A 17,185-nucleotide genomic window follows, 5' to 3' on the forward strand; every position below is an offset into this window, starting at 1 on the left:
TAGTACAATTGTTCAAAGATAGTGGTAAGAAAACGACATCGAGCCCTTTTTAGAGTTTGGCGGACAGTATACTCCGCCACAAACGTGGCCACCCTATTACAAGTGTATTATAGTCTATGGCACTTGGGATACAGCGCTTGAGATATCTGCCATATTTTGACAGAGTATCCCGCCTGTTAAACTCTAAGGACCTTATTTATGAAAAATTGTGCAGCACAGCAAGTCACCTAGCTGTGCTGCGTCACTGGGAAAGGGCAGGAATGCACCGTATTTAAGGCAATAGAGTGCATTCCCGTCCTTTCCCCTGCGCTGGTGCACAATGGGCGGGCTAGCGCCAACGCAGCCAGCCTTGTATCATGGTGCAAGGGTGCCTGCGTTTCATGCAGCATGGTTTTGGTGCAGAAGGGGGCATCTTTCTGCACAAACAATCCTGAGAGGCTTTTTCCTCTTTCTATGTGTGCTGCAGAATGCAGCAAACATAGAAAGTAGAAAAAACGAGAAGAAATAAAGATAGTCCTCATCTTTACGCCTCTCCTTGGGAGGCGTTTCATATAGGCGCATTCCCAGGTTTCCCTGTTCCTCTAAATCTGGGAATGCATCAAAATCCATGGATGTTACGTGGGAACACCCACACAACACCCATGCAAATGCCTCCCTAGAGTATTGAACCCAGTGATTTGTGCTGCGTTACATTACTCGAGATTTATGAAGCCACGCACGGCCACGCAAGGCGACCGTGCATGGCTGCACAAATCTCGTTTGCGTCGCTCTTGCACCACGTTGTGTGGTGCAAGAGCGACCCAAAGGGGCTTGTAAATATACCCCTAAACGAGGCCTATAGTTTTTAGAGACAGAAGGAAAACTTATGAAATATTCTGAAACTTCCTTTTCTGGCTCAATATCCAAGAGCGTTATTTCTCTGCAAATCATGTTTTGTGCATGTACGAAAATACAGCTGAGTTCTTTTTTTTTTATTTCAAAAGAATTTTATTATTTTAAAGAAGCAAATACAGACATGAGATACAAGCAAAAGTGATACAATTGATATCAGACAAGGGCAATAAATATGTTAGAATAACATTAAATAATAGGAAATCAAATCATTGTCATTCATTAATCCGCAGATATCAGATAAATAAATTAATTAAGGAGAGACGAAACAAATTGATATCCGGCAAAGATAATTATCAAAAGTATCACCATCAGATAGCAAAAATAGGGATAAGAAGAAGGAAAAGAGAGGAAGAAGGAAAAGACGGAAAGAGTAGGAAAGAGATGAAGAAAGAAAAAGAGAGACAGGGAGGAAAAAAGGAAGAGGAGAGGATTTCCAAAGGATTCACCCGACACACAAGACAACACTAACCAGACAAATCAAAGGGATATTGCTCCACCAACCCCTCGGAGGCCAGCTCCATGTACGAATCTAAGGCTTTCCAAACACCAGTAGATATAGAAGGAGAGAGATGAGCATGGTCAACTGACGTATGAGCACTTCGTAGAAAGGAAATCCAAGCCCACCAAGTATGGTAAGAGACGGATGAAAAGGATTTCCACTCCATGAGAATTACTTTGACTGCAATAGTCAATAAGAGATCCAGCAACTGTAACTCCATGGGATCTAAAGGCAGAGGGACTGGGGCCGCCAACGGACCTAAAAGGATTAATGGAAAAGAAAGTTGGAATTTAATATTAAAGATGAGCATGAGGTGTTTGTGAATTAAATCCCAAAAGGGTTGGAGAAGGGAGCAATCAAGGAACATATGTTGAAAATCGCCTGGTAAAAGCCCACAACTCCAGCAAAGATTGTCTTCTTTGAGATTTAGCGAATACAAACGAATGGGAGTCCAGTGAAGAAGATTAATAGAGAAAAACTTAGACTGCATTAAAGAGGGGGCGATTTTGTTACGAAGAGAAAATTTACCAATATCTTGCCAGGTATCAGAAGAGATATGATCGGTAACACTATGATCAAAATGATGTAGCCATTTTTGCTGTGCGACAGTTTGGGAAGGAAGTGTAGAGGACGATAAGAATTTGTAAATCCGAGACGCAACATGACCAGTCCTGATCCATAACTGAAAAAGCGTAATCATAGGGGAAGAAGGATGAAGGTGCATTTTAGCAAGTGCTACCTTTATCTTAAGAAAGGTATAAAAGTCTAAATTAGATAAAGAAAATTGTTGAGCTAGGGATGAGAAAGGGGAAGGGTCATTGTTGGAATCATAGAGATGTTTAACAAGTGAGACACCTTTCCCAGCCCAGTAAGACATCAACTCTGGATCAATATTAATTTTAATTTTAGAATTCCGCCAAATAGACGACCATCTAGTTTTATGCAGTGGAATTGCTACTCTTTTATCAACCTTGCGAACCGCAGCAATAGTGTCTAAAATAATAGAACGAGAGAATGGAATAAAAAGGGTATTCGTGGTTAAAAAAGAGGCAGTCGGCAGTGGGGATGCCAGTTCCTGTTCTATTGTCAACCATGCTGGAACATGAAGAGATGGAGAAGAAAACCAAAGGGCACCCTGGGACGCCAGGAAAGCAGTTTGATACTTCCCCCAATCAGGAAAATTACAGCCTCCCATATCATAAGATTTCCGTAAAAATTTATAAGCAATCCTAGCCCTTCTGTCATTCCATAGAAATTTGGAGGTAAGTACGTCAAGTTCATGAAAGAAGGAATCAGAAAGCCTTACTGGAAGCATAGAGGAAACAAAATTAATAATAGGTGTGATCATCATTTTAAGAGTCTGCAGTCGGCCCCACCAAGAAATATGCTTCGGAGACCAAGTTTCTAAAAGACGTCTCACCTTAAGAATAGTTTGGGATTCATTATAAGTAGCCGTAGCATATAGGGTGGAACAAAAATAGATACCCAGATATTTTAGCTGTTTAGATTGCCACTTAAATCCCGCCGAACCCATATGAGAAGAGAAACAGTAAGCATTTAAGGGGAGCATCTCTGTCTTATCTTTGTTCAGAGTGTATCCTGAAACTTTTGAAAAAAGAGAAATCGTATCCGAAATAGCAGGGATGGCCAGTGCAATATCATCAGAAAAAATGAGAACATCATCTGCATACGCAGCTGTTTTAATCTGATGAGACCCAAAAGAGAACCCCTTAATACCTGGATGTGAGTCAATCATTCTAAGAAGAGGATCAATAGATAACAAAAATAAAAGAGGAGACAAGGGACATCCCTGCCTAGTACCTTGGCGAAGGTTAAAAAAGGACGACGTAGCTCCATTCACTCTTATGTTCGCTCTAGGTTGGGAGTAAAGAGACATAACCATACGGATAAAGGAGTCACCCAGATTGTGTGCACATAGAACAGCTCGTAGAAAAGGCCAAGAGACCTTATCAAAGGCCTTTTCCGCATCAAGGGCCAAGGCCGCTGCCGGAAGCTTGGAGCGCTTGGCAGAACCGAGAATGTGACAAAAAGTGCGGATATTATCACGTGCAAGACGACCCTTCACAAAACCTGTTTGGGAAGGATGAACCAATAGAGGAATAAAGGATTCTAGACGTTTAGCTAATATTTTAGCAAAAATCTTAGCTTCCATGTTAAGAAGAGAAATAGGACGAAAATTTTTGGGATCCGAATGATCTTTTCCTTCTTTGGGGATTACTACAATAGTAGCATCAGCAGCAGAGCCAGACACAGAGCCATCTTTAATGAAAGCATCAAAGACGGATTGAAGCTGCGGCACAATCTCAGGTATAAAGGTTTTATAAAACAAAATAGGATATCCATCAGGACCAGGAGCTTTACCAGAGCGAGTTGCTTTAATTGCAGAAATAATTTCGTCAGAGGTAATCGGGCCATTTAAAGAGATATTATCTGCCTCCGATATAGTTTTCACCGGAACTGTCTTTAAAAACTCTTGGCATTGTTCAAAAGAAGATTGAGTAGAAGGGGTATATAATTTATTATAAAAATCTCGAAAGACCTCAAGAATTTCAGTAGTCTGAAACTTTTTCTTACCAAGATGATCATTAATAGCAGAGATTTGGGAAGATTTATAAGAAGAATCTTGGAACTTTAATGTAGCCGCAAGCATCTTGCCAGCCCGGTTTTTTAGCAGCAACTTCTTAGATTTCTGAGCCTGAAGACCTATATGAGCTCTCTTAGTGACTATAGAATTATATGTATATTTTAAATTCTTAATAGATTGAAGGCAAGATTTATCTTTAGATTGCCGAAAAAGAGATTCCTGAGTTTTAATTTCCGCTGCTAAGTCCGTAAGTTCCTTTCTGATGGCAGCGTTCCTCCTTGACATACATTTAATGACCTGACCACGGAAAGTGCATTTAAAAGAGTCCCAAAGAACAACCGGGGAAACAACTGAACCCACATTCTCACGGAAAAACATCTCGATATCATGGGAAAACTCTCGAACCTTGGAAACATCATGTAATATTTCTGTGTTTAGTCTCCAAGATCGAGGACTCGCCCTAGGGGTGAAGGACAAAAGTGTGAACGTCACCGCGGCATGGTCCGAAACCAAAATAGGGTGAATAAGCGGAGATGAGGAAGATTGAACAAGAGAGGAGTGAACCAAAAGATAGTCAATACGTGAAAAGGACGAATGAGGGGACGAAAAAAAGGAGAAATCACTGCCAGTGGGATTATGAAGACGCCAGACATCCTGAAGATGGATAAGAGAGCACATATTGATCATTTGTTTATGTGATTTAGGGGGACGAAAATTAAATGCAGAATTCCTATCTAGGATAGGATCCATTGGTAAATTAAAGTCACCACCTACAATAAGATTACCAGAATGAGGTGTGTCATTTAGCTTTTTGGTGATTACTTTCCAAAAAGAGGGATCATCCTTGTTAGGGGCATAAATATTCATGACAAAGAGATCAGCATTACCATCAGACAACTTAGATAATAACCAACGTCCCTCTGTATCCTGTTCAGAGGAAACAATAGACAAACCAGAATGCTTAGAAACTAAAGTAATTACCCCATTTCTTTTGCCACAAGCATCTGAACAAGCAACATCAGAAACCCATTCTTTCTTCAAAAATGACGCCTCCCTAGCAGAGACTTTCGTCTCTTGAAAAAGGACTAGATCCGAAGAAAGAGATTTGCAGTAATCTAATATCTTTGACCTTTTTACTGGATGATTTAAACCTTTCACATTAAGAGAAAGTATATTCAATCCAGACATAAAACCAATAATAGGGAAAAATGATATTCTATATTTGATAGAGGATGTACAACAACCAAAAAAACTCGAAAACAAACACTAGCCAACAACACAAAACAGGAAGAATCCAAGGAGGAAATCCGAAGAGAGAAGGGGAAAGAAGAGGAAAGAGAAAGCAGGAAAGTAGGCAGAAGAAGAAAGAAGAACCAACAAGGAAGGTCTGAAAAAGACCAAATTCATACCAGGGGGGACATGGGAAGATGAGCAAGGGGACCATCGCGAGGGATAAAACAATCAGCATAACCAGCCCCAAAATAGTACATAACTGATTATACTTAACTTAGAAGGAAAAATATCTGAAACATGAACTAGAACTAGAATTCATTAGAGTATTCTAAAAACTATTCATCATGTAAGTCTAGATCGGAACATGTATATACCAAATTAATAAATATGTAACCAATACATAGTAACATAAAAGAATGGAGAAAGCAGAAGAGGGAAAAATGTCCAATGTTACAAATGAGGAAATGGTGAAAAACAAGCTAATAGCTATCTCAAATATGAGAAAGCATCAAAACCGATACATACCTTATGAAGAGCAGGAAAGAATAAAGAAAAAGAAACGATTTCCACAGAAGATTATAAGGTGTAGTATGAAGAGAAAAAATGAAGCATAAGAAAGTAAAGGATGAAATAACTGACCAATATAACAGTCAATGAAGCTCTATGAAAGATAAATAAGAAAGCAAGTACATAGTAAAAAATGTAACATCTAAAGAAAGTTATCTAGTAAACTGTCCGCAAATACATAAACACTTGTTATACTTAATTTAATTTAAAGAGGCAAGAGTATCTTAAATATATAACTATATAAGTAGAATAGCAGTGGAATAAAATAGAAAAACTAACTATACAGACAATAAAGTTATCTCTATATATAGCAATTAATAAGTGTCTACGAAACAATTTATGCAGCTAAACCATAAAACAATACAGATAATAATCAATAACGTACTCCATAGAGACGAAAACACCAAAACAAAAGAAGAAATACAACACCGCAAGAGTCAGAAATTGAAACCAGGAAGAAAGGAAGAACAAGAATGAACCAGAACCTGACGTATGCACGAAAAAAGCGAACAGGAGTGAGACCAACCTATCAAGAAACAATATCACGAAACAATAGAAAGTACATAAAGAAGAAATCTCGAAGATATCGGTCCATTTCATCATAAAGATATGAGGTAGACCTGACAAAGAAACGGAGAAAAAACACAGGCCACACTGAGCTTACACCGTCACGTACGAGAAGAACAGCAACAGCACACCAACAACAGCGGACAATAAGACCACCATGCAGATCTAAAAAAGACAAACTTAATAGATCTGGATAAAAGAAAACTCATTGCAGTTATATGTAACCACGTCAGGTGCCAGAGGAACCAGGGTCCCGCGAGGCCTCCATTTGAAGTTCCATCTGCAGCTCCATCTGATTATCCAAAAATGAGGCTAAATCAGCAGGTTCATCAAAAATTCTGGAACGACCTTTGAAGGTAATGCGGAATTTTGAAGGGCCAGAAAAAGAAAAGGGAATATTCATCTCAGAGAGACGCTTCCGGAGATTAAGAAAGCCCTTCCTCCTTATTACTGTGTCCCTAGCGAAGTCCTGAGAAATTGAAATGCGATGGCCATTCCATGAGACAGTTTTAACCTTCCGCATATGAGCCAGAATTTGTTCCGTATGTTGATGGCGCAGGGGCTTAAAAATTATCGCTCTTGGTTGCGTGGCAGATTTAGAGCGAAAAGTGGGAACACGGTGTGCCCGTTCCAGCTCAAAGTCTTTTTGAAAAGAAATTTGTAGCGTAGAAGGAAGCCACTGACATAAGAACTCAATCATAGCAGGGGCATCCTTCTCAACACCCTCCGGAAGACCAAAAATGCGCAGATTGGATCTGCGGTTACGATCTTCTTGTTCAGTGAGATCTCTCCGCAATGCCGCCATTGAGCGTTCTAACTGGCAAAGAGTCCTAGATTGCTTCTGCATAGTATCCTCTGCACCACTAATGCGAGTTTCTGTGGCTGATACACGAAGGGAGAGAGCCTTGAAATCATTCCTAATGGCTGCCACCTCCACTTGCAGCAAATCTGTGTTAGTCTTGGTAGACTGCGCAATGTCGTGAACATCATTAAGGCGCGCCAGAATAGTCTCAAGCGTGGAAGTGGTGTCTTTGTGAGGATTGTCCGGAGTAGGAGATATTTGCTTGGACCTCTTAAGAGAAGCTTTAGAGTCCTTTGCGTCTTTAGCAGTTGGTGACAAGCCCATATTTGCAGCCATAGAGCACACAGCCACCGTAGGTGCAAACTACAGCACCTCAGAGAAATGAAGGGAAGGAAAAAGCCAAAGGATACTAGTATATAATATAAAAAAAAGAAATGAGCAAAAAGTGGAAAGCGCACTTTCAGCAACCAACACAGGATAGAACTAATGGCGGGCTTACATGGCAAGTGAGAGGAGTCTCATGACAAAAATATAATGTTCTCCAGGTATCAAAAGAAACGCCTTCCGAACACAAAAAGATCAAGAAGCAGGGTGTCATAGAGCAGAAAAACACCAAATAAAGGCATCTGAGGCACTCTGAGGAGAAGTATAGTTAAAGAAAGTCCAAATATTCTCACCACAGGTAGTAATGCAGCGTGGGTAATGAACGAAGTCCAATATAAACATCCAGAACTATGAAGACAGTCACCAGCACCTGCTTTCCATCATTCCTGGCAAGTCCGGAGAAAAAGCGCCACCGTGTTGTGGAGAAAAAGCATCTCCGTCAGATAAGAAAAAAACAAAATGGCGGCCGCTCGTAAAAGCACCGAGCACCACCACAAAACGGCAGAAAAACAGTTACGGCAGCTCCAGAGATCGAAAATCCCGCTCAGGCAACACACGGCAACATCAGGGATATAAGGCCACCTTTCAGCATGTATGGGGCAATGTGAGGTAATAAATAAGCCTCCGACGGCCCTCGCTCGGCACGGAGCTCAAGCGCGACCCGCCATCTCGTAGCGGCGCGCAAGCCACGCCCCAATACAGCTGAGTTCTAATCCCTCAGGGTTACTTTTGGTGGTGAATTAACAGATGATGCTTTCAGCCATGGACCCACCCTCTGCCCTTTCGTCAAAAAAATCAGCTTTTCCCTCTGTCCTAATTTGAATGCCTTTCCCCGATAGCGTGACCTAGTAGTAGGTCTAGGGGCACATCCAAATTTCATTTTTTATTTCAAGTTAAAAGGCTCGAAATTCTGTTAATAACGCAAAAATAAATATTGAAAATAAAATAAAACGTGGGGGCATAAAAGATAACTTCACTTAATGATAAAAGTGCAGAAATAAATCCGAAGAACAGATGATAGAAGTCCAAAATGCTCAAGAATTAGGACAATAATCAGACAGTGTTACATTGCAGGTGGCAAAACACGTTCTACTGACATAACTTCAGAGGTATATTCATAGATGCAAGACAGCGGCCATTTCCATACTGGTAGGAAAAAATGGAACATATAAATATTTTAAAGAAATGCTTTCCTAGTTCAAATCAAGCATTGAGGCGGCAAGTGCAACTAAATATTTGAAAGAAACAAATCTCCTCCTACTGTGTACAAACTAAATGCAAAAAAGTAGGAAGTCAGCTCATCTCTTGGCAAAACACCGTGAATAAGACAAAATTTGTGACAAATCTGTCACAGAATAAAAAAAATGAAAAGCAGCAGCTGTGTCAGGCAGATGCCTCTGGTAGTAAAAGTGACAGTGACATAAGCCGTGACAGTGGCAAAGGCAGCACTCGAGCTGGGAATGAAGAAACGCATCCCTCCTCATCTACAGGCTCTGAGAGAAGCCACTTAAAATGATCTCATAAAACACCAGAAGAAGGAAGGGCCGGTGTTTGTTTCACAACATAATGTGCAATTAGGTGGAGCTGGTCTTCCACTATTTGTGTCAGTTTCTCATTAGCTGGTCCAGGGATGTATTACTGCTAAGAAGCTGCCACATTCTAAAAACTGTAATCAAACAATTCGTTATAGAACAGGAGAAATGGTAGAAAGAAGTGGAAAAGGGAAAGGAAACCAAACACCAATTAGAAACTAAAACAATCCTTTTCTCTCTACCAATTAAGCTACGAAGATCATTTTTGGAAAGATTTAGCGTTCCAGTATTCCAGCTTCAAACATCAGAGAGGCATCATGTTCTGTGGGCTATACCACATCTTTGTAACATGGTTCTCAGTTTGGGGCAAAAGTAGCAATACTCATGATGGTAATTTTTCGCCCAAAATGTACTTTTCTGATGATAAGATTGTTCTAAGGTGGAGAATTTGTACTTTGGCAACTTTATAAAGTTCTCCAACTTCAAAATGTTTGCTATAAAAATGCAACCAAAAGTGAGGTTTTCATAAGAAAAAGGAGAATATCAACTTTTGACACAAGATTGCTCTCGCAATATTGTCATTGTGGGAGCAATGTCAAGAAATGTCAAGAGCGAGTGAAGTTTTGTAAAGGTGACTAACTTGTGTGAATCTGTAATGTTGGTCACTTTTGCAAAACCTGACCTGCTCTGCTATAATTTTGGACACCGCTAAGATTTGACTCCATCAATCACACTGAAAAGCGTCTGAGATTTTCACAGACTGGACAGTCTCAGACAAACCACAATGTCCTTGCCAAGTGGAAGCACCATTGTGAACAGATCATCTCCCGGTTACTTTTTGCAGTAATCATTGCTTTGCCAAAGTAATGGGAAAGAGAGTGCACTCATGGGGAAGAGATATATTAGTTGGTGCTCAGTGGTGGGAGTGAGTGCAGTTTACTGGCCTGTTCCTTTATCCTTAGCCTCCCTTTGATGAAGATAATGAATCTTGTTACTTTGTTCCATGCATGGTTTGTACACTGGGTGTGTCCAATGAACATTATACTCTGACTTTGTTCTGTGAAATATTGGCAGGTGTTCTCTTCCCTTTCATGTGTCTCCTAATTTATTTGGTCTCATCTAAATCACCTCGTTAGAGGAATATTATCTCTAGTAAAGAAGCACACTCATCAGATGTATTTAACACCAGGGTGCAGATTCCGATCCGTTAAAAAAAATTACCGTATGACTCGTATCCGTATTTTTTTACGTACGAATCATACAAGTCCCGTACAAACGGCAAAGTACGATTCATACGTGAAAAATCCATACGAATGACTTCGGGAAAAGTCTACGAGACATCCCCAGACAGTTTTACATACAAATCGTAAAACTAAAGTCCGAGCGCGCAAGTACAATCCGTACCAGCTGTCCGAAAACACAAGCGCATGGAAAAGGCCCCGTTCGGATCGAACGCCGTACCACTCGTATCCGGGTAAACTTGTGCCTGGGCTACGAGTCGTACAGCCCCCCCCCTCCATATATCTGCATCATACCCCCCCATGTCCGCACTGTACCCCAGGCCCGTACGTGTACGCACCGTACCCCACCACCATACCCCAGCCCCGTACTCGTACGCACCATACCCCAGCACCGTACCCCAACACCGTACCCCAGCCCCGTACTTGGACGCACCGTACCCCAGCCCCATACATGTACGCACCGTACCCCACCACCCTACCCCAGCCCCTTACTTGTACTCACCTTACCCCACCACCACCCCCCAGCCCCTTACTTGTATGCACCGTACCCCACCACCGTACCTCAGCCCCGTACTTGGACGCACACTACCCCAGCGCCGTACCCCATGCCCCTACTTGGAAGCACCGTACCCCACCACCGTACCACAGCCCCTTACTTGTACGCACCGTACCCCACCACCATACCCCAGCCCTGTACTTGGACGCACCATACCCCAGCGCCCTAACCCAGCCCCGTACCCCAGCGCCGTACCCCAGCCCCTTACTTGTATGCACCATACCCCACCACCGTACCCCAGCCCGTACTTGGATGCACCGTACCCCAGCGCCGAACCCCAAGCCCGTACTTGGACGCACCGTACCTCAGCACCCTACCCCAGCGCCCTACCCCAGCACTGTACCCCAACACCGTCCCCCAGCCCCTTACTTGTACACACCGTACCCCACCACCGTACCCCAGCCCCGTACTTGGACGCACCGTACCCCACCACCATACCCCAGCATCGCGTATGTACGAACCGTACAACAACATTGCATATGTGAGCACTGTACATATGCTAAAACGACTCGTACAGAACCAGGACACTGCAAAACAGAACAAGGAGGGTCAATTCGAATCGCACAACACCACAACACACATCTACAGTACAAAAAACATCTAAAAGACTGACCTGGCACATCCAAACAGGCAAACAGAGGCCCAAACTCACAACCACCTCTTATAACACACCCACCAAAATTTCAAACCCAGCCACACCCACAAATGGACCAATAAAAAGGGCCCACACTCACAAACCATGAGCCTTTGCAACAGACCCACTGCTCACAGACACCACACACAAACAACTGCACCCATACACCTTAACTTACACACCTTCACACAACCTCTTTAACACATACCCCCTCTACACATTCTCACACACACACCTACACATTCACACCCACAACCATCCACACCCACACCCCACACCATGCCCACAGACAAGAATCCAAAGTTCACAAGGGAGGAGCTGGACATCCTTGTCAACAAAGTCATCAGAGTCGAGCCACAGCTCTTTGGAACATTGGTCAGACAGACCAGCATAGCCGAAAAATCACGCCTGTGGCAGAGGATCGTCGATCGGGTGAATGCTGTTGCGCCCATCAGAAGGACCAGGAATGAATGCCAAGCCAGGTGGTAGGATCTGCAGAGGGCAGTCAAGTGCAAAATGAACGAGGACTACGCCCAGAGTAACATCACAGGAGGTGGGCTGCCCCGCAGACCGGTACATTACCATCCCTGGGAGGAGAAGGTGATGGCCCTGCTTCGGCCGGTGGGAGTACACGGAGTCGAAGGAGTTGCTGAGCCTGGTGAGTACACAAACAACTTAGGTAACATGGGGGTAATGGCATCCACACCCCAACTACAACAAATGCACTCACCTACCCCCCAAGCCCTCACCAGACACAGCCACACTCAAAAACAACGCTCATGCCACTAACATGTGTATGCCCCATTCACAAAGCAAGGCCATGCCATGTCCCAGGCTACACAAACCACAAACCCAAGACTGGATGTCCGGGATGCTGGGAGGGTGGGGATCACTAAACATATTGTACAACTCAGAAACAGACACCATTGCCCTCAGCCCATATGGTCCAGGTACATACCCGTGCACTATGGGCAATGCACAGGGACTGGCAAAGTACTGACAAGGTAGCTGACACTTGGCCCTGCTATAGGCAGCACAAGACCCTCCTGTGACAACTGCAAAATCTAACACAAACACAACCACCTCAGATATCTACGACAGGAACTCATACTCACTGACATGGCAGCATGCTCCATGGGGGGACAGATACATCACCTGGGAGACCCACTGCCAAATCACACTACACCCACCAGCAGGCACCGTCAATCAATCAACAATCGATCAGGGTACTTGTAAGGCGCTCTACTTACCTGTGAGGGTCTCAAGGCGCTGAGGGGGGGGGGGGTGTTCCACTACTGCTCGAAGAGCCAGGTCTTGAGGAGTCATCTGAAGGCAAGTAGGTCTTCGGTCAGTCGTAGGTGGGTTGGGAGGGTGTTCCAGGTCTTGGTGGCGAGGTAGGAGAAGGATCTCCCGCAGGCGGACGTACGTTGGATGCAAGGGATAGCTGCGGGGGCGAGGCTGCCGGAGCAGAGCTGGTGGGTGGGGGTGTAGAAGCTGAGTCAGATGTTCAGGTAGGCTAGACCGGCATTGTGGAGTGCCTTGTGTGCGTGGGTGAGAAGCTTGAAGGTGATCCTCTTGTCGATGTGGAGCCAGTGCAGGTCACTCAGGAGGGGGGTGATGTGGCTGTGGCGGGGGGCGTTGACGATCAGTCGTGCAGAGGCGTTTCGGAAGCGTTGTATCCGCCGTTGGTGTTTGGATGGGAGTCCGGCGTAGAGTGCATTGCCGTAGTCCAGTCAGCTGCTGACGAGGGCCTGTGTCACTGTTCTACTTGTTTTGGTCGGGATCCACCAGTAGATCCGGCGGCGCGTGCGTAGGGTGTCGTAGCAGGAGGAGGAGATGGCGTTGACCTGCTTGGACATGGAGAGGGAGGATGCGAGGATCAATCCTAGGTTGCATGCATGGTGGGTGGGTGTCGGTGCTGTCTCCAGAGCGATCGCCCACCAGGAGTCGTCCCAGGCTGAGGGTGTGGGTCCCAGGATGAGGACCTCCGTCTTGTCCGAGTTCTGTTTCAAGTGGCCGCTCCGCATCCAGTCGGCGATGGACCTCAGCCCTTGTGGATGTTTGTTTTGGCGGTGTGAGGGTCCTTGGTGAGGGAGAGGATGAGCTGGGTGTCGTTGACGTAGGAGATGTTTTTGAGGTTGTGGTGGCGGGCCACTTGTGTGAGGGGGGCCATGTGGATGTTGAACAGCGTCAGACTGAGGGATGATCACTCACCCCTTACACAAGCACACACCCCCGGGGCAGCCAATGGAGTTACCCACTCTCACAATGGACATGTTACACAACAAGATCAAGCCACAGCCAAAGAAGCATCCAAGCCCAAATTCGACATGTCAAACACCCTGGAGAACATTTCAATCAGTCCCCTGCAACATACTCATCCAAAAGTGAACATTGATGTGAATGCTAGGCACATAAAACTACCTGGCGGAACTGTGGCAAATAGAATATGTATGAAACATGGATGTCACATTAAACAGCATTAACATTGTTTCTCTCTCACATACAGGGCAACGTCATGGATCTCCCCCCAACAATGGGGGGGAAGAAGCACAGTCCCAGGCTCGGGAGGAACCTGATCCCACCAGCAGCGACACCTCACAACACTCCGCGGATGACCCCAACCTACCTGGCCCCTCTGGTGTCCAAGCCCCTGCAGCACCTGCTACAGGGACATCTGTGCCAACCACCACCCCCATTCCTGCCCATCCCAGGAGACACCCAGGAGCCCTGCCCACACTGAACAACTGAGCCAGTCTGACCTGGAGGCATAAGGTTTGCCGGGCACCCAGGAGGAGGCAGCCAACACCAACACTGCCATCCCTCAGGGGTCCCGTAGACCCGATGTGCCCACAGCGGCAGGCCATGCTCGTGTGGGCAGGAGTGGTGGGAGTGGAGACAGGCGGAGGCGAGAACCTGACCAGACAGCTGAAGGGACCGGTATGTCACACGTCCGCAACATCATGGAGGCATACCGGCGTGACACCAGGGCCATCAGTCAGGTAGTGGCGACCCTCACAGACATTAAGAATCAGCAGGCCGAGCAACACGCCAGTCAACAACACCACCAAGGATGGATGGAGGCAAGACTGGCTGAGCTCCTGGCGGTGCAAAGGGACATAAGCCATTCACTCCGTCGGATCGCCGACAACATGGGCAACCCTCCCTGTGACACCAGGCGCAGACCAGCACCAGCCACAGGGAGGGAGGAGGAGGAGGAGGAGGATTCGTCCGACGGAGCATCCCAAACATTGTCAAGACCTGCATCTGAGGGTCCCCGGAGGAAGGTGGGTCGTCCACGGAAAAGACCTTGAGAGGCAGCGAACCATCCGCATCTCCCAGGTCACCTGGCCTGGCTCCTGGCCTTCATGCGCAACAGCAGCACATCATTCACTGACATTCTCTGCCACATGGACTTGCTGGTCACAGTCTGACCAATGATGACCAACACTGTGGTCTGCACTCTGATGACTTCAAATGCCAAGGATAACATCTCCCACTGTGAACTTTGGATTCTATGCACCCGGTAGAGCACCTTATTTTATCTACCAAAATACGCACCCCACCGAGAATAAAACAATTTTTTTTCATGAGATGTTGCAGTCATTTTGCATTAGTCCACAACATACGTGTGTGTTAATGTCAAACTATGCCTGAGTGTTGAATTAACTCCAGCCATCCATACCCTGGGATCTGAGTCCGGTACAGGACACACATGGGTCACAATGTATCATCCGATACAGCCTGGGAGCCCAATACTCACCCGTGATGGCCTCAAGCTGCTGAGGGGGGGCTTGAAATACTGTGCGGACACACCAATCAGGAAGAGGATGATGAAGGCCTAGAGGTCATGGCTCATGTGGAGGTTCCCGGGGAGGGAGTCCCAGGTATGTTTGGCCAGGTGGGAGAACCATCTCCTTCATGCTGGAGTGTTGTGGATGTGAAGAATGGTGGCCAGGCCAAGTTCGGATGCATTGAGTTGGGCCAACGGGGTCTTGGATGACAGACATACAAGGTTGATTTTGGGGTCTGGGGTTGTTGACTGCCTCCTGAGTGTGTGTGAGGAGTGTGAAGGTCATCCTGCAGCACACAGTGATCCCTTGCAGCTATCTCAGGTGGACGGTGATGTTGATGGGTTGCGGGATGTTGAAGCTGAGTTGTGCAGATGCACCCTGGATGTGGACAAGTTTCCCGTGAGTTTGGCTGTACTTGCTCCGTAGAGGGCGGGGCAGTAGTTGACACGGCTGGTGTCGTGGACCTGGGGGATGGTCTGTCTTTCCTTGGAGTGGATCTATCTGAGGATAATGTGCATCATGCAGAGGGTGTTGCAGCATGAGGTACAGATGCTGGTGAGTTGCATGGCAAATGTGAGTGACAAATCCATGGTGCACACCATCTTGTGTGCGTAGCCACTGGGTGCTTGTGTAGGGCCCCTGCGGGTGGGACACAAGGAGTTGAGCCAGCTGTAAGGGGACAATCCTCAGATGATTACCTCAGTCCTGTACAAGTCCAGCCTCAGGTGGCTGATGTTCAGCCATTCATCCACGGACCTCATGCCTTCTTGAATGTTGGAACTGGCAATGGCTGGGTCTTTGGTGAGGGTGAGGAGCACCTGGGTGTCAATGGCATACGACATGATGATGAGGTTGTGTGCGCATGTGATGGTGGAGAGGGGGGTCCTGGACACATTGAAGATTGACACGCTAAGAGATGATCCCTGGGCCATGTGCCAGATGACGCCACTATACCACATGCTGAAGGCTTGAGTCCCACTCCCATGGCCTTGCTGGTGGACGGAGCCGGTGTGGAGCAGGAGAGACATGATATGGTTGGTGTGACAGGGCCTGGAAGGCGAGGCAGCGCTGTGTAGGCAGTTGGAGTTGCACACTCAGCATGCAAAGGTGTCAAGTGTGTGCTTAGGGTATGCCTGAGAGCAGGCGGTTGAGTTTCGGATAGACATTGCTTGGAGGGTGGCTACAACATCAGACTGTAGTGTGATGTGAGTCATGCAAGGACATGAGGGTCGTGCAATGTGCACGTTGCATGTGCTGACGGTCCTGCATTTGGCACCGCATGGACCCAACAGTGGCACAGACAAGATGATGACAGCCAAATGAATGGGTAGAGGGAGGCAGGGAGGAGCATCTTTGAGGCGTGTGTGTTGCCAAATCCCGCCACTTTGTGGGCCCTTGCTGCAGGGGCTGCAGCAGTAGGCGGCATGTCCTTGAAACTATGCCAAAAGTAGCACACAAAGACAAGGATGTCAGAAAGGACAACTGCAACAGGCGTATGTAAAGGAAGGAGTGTCCGGTTACCCATGGAACACCCAGAGAAAATGGATGCACAATCACCAAAGATGACTGACACAGGATCAGGAAACAGAAGGCCAAGCCGCGCACAGGAGACACACCCTCAGCAGGCGTTGATGGCCCGTCGTGGGGACCAGCATGCCCAAATACATACACAACCATGGAATACAGGCACAATCAAGATTCTAACCCATGAAGAACTGCACGCATGTAGCCAAACTACACATAGACTCATATGCACAATCTTTGACAACTATGCCAGAGATGACGCATGCAAAGTGGCAAGAGACCTGCATTGACAGAGATGAGGCACCATGGAGGGTGAGGAACCCCTTTATTACTCAGGCTCACACTAAGGGAAA

The sequence above is a fragment of the Triturus cristatus genome, chromosome 12 (genome assembly GCF_964204655.1).
Source record: "Triturus cristatus chromosome 12, aTriCri1.1, whole genome shotgun sequence".
Lineage (NCBI taxonomy): Eukaryota > Metazoa > Chordata > Amphibia > Caudata > Salamandridae > Triturus > Triturus cristatus.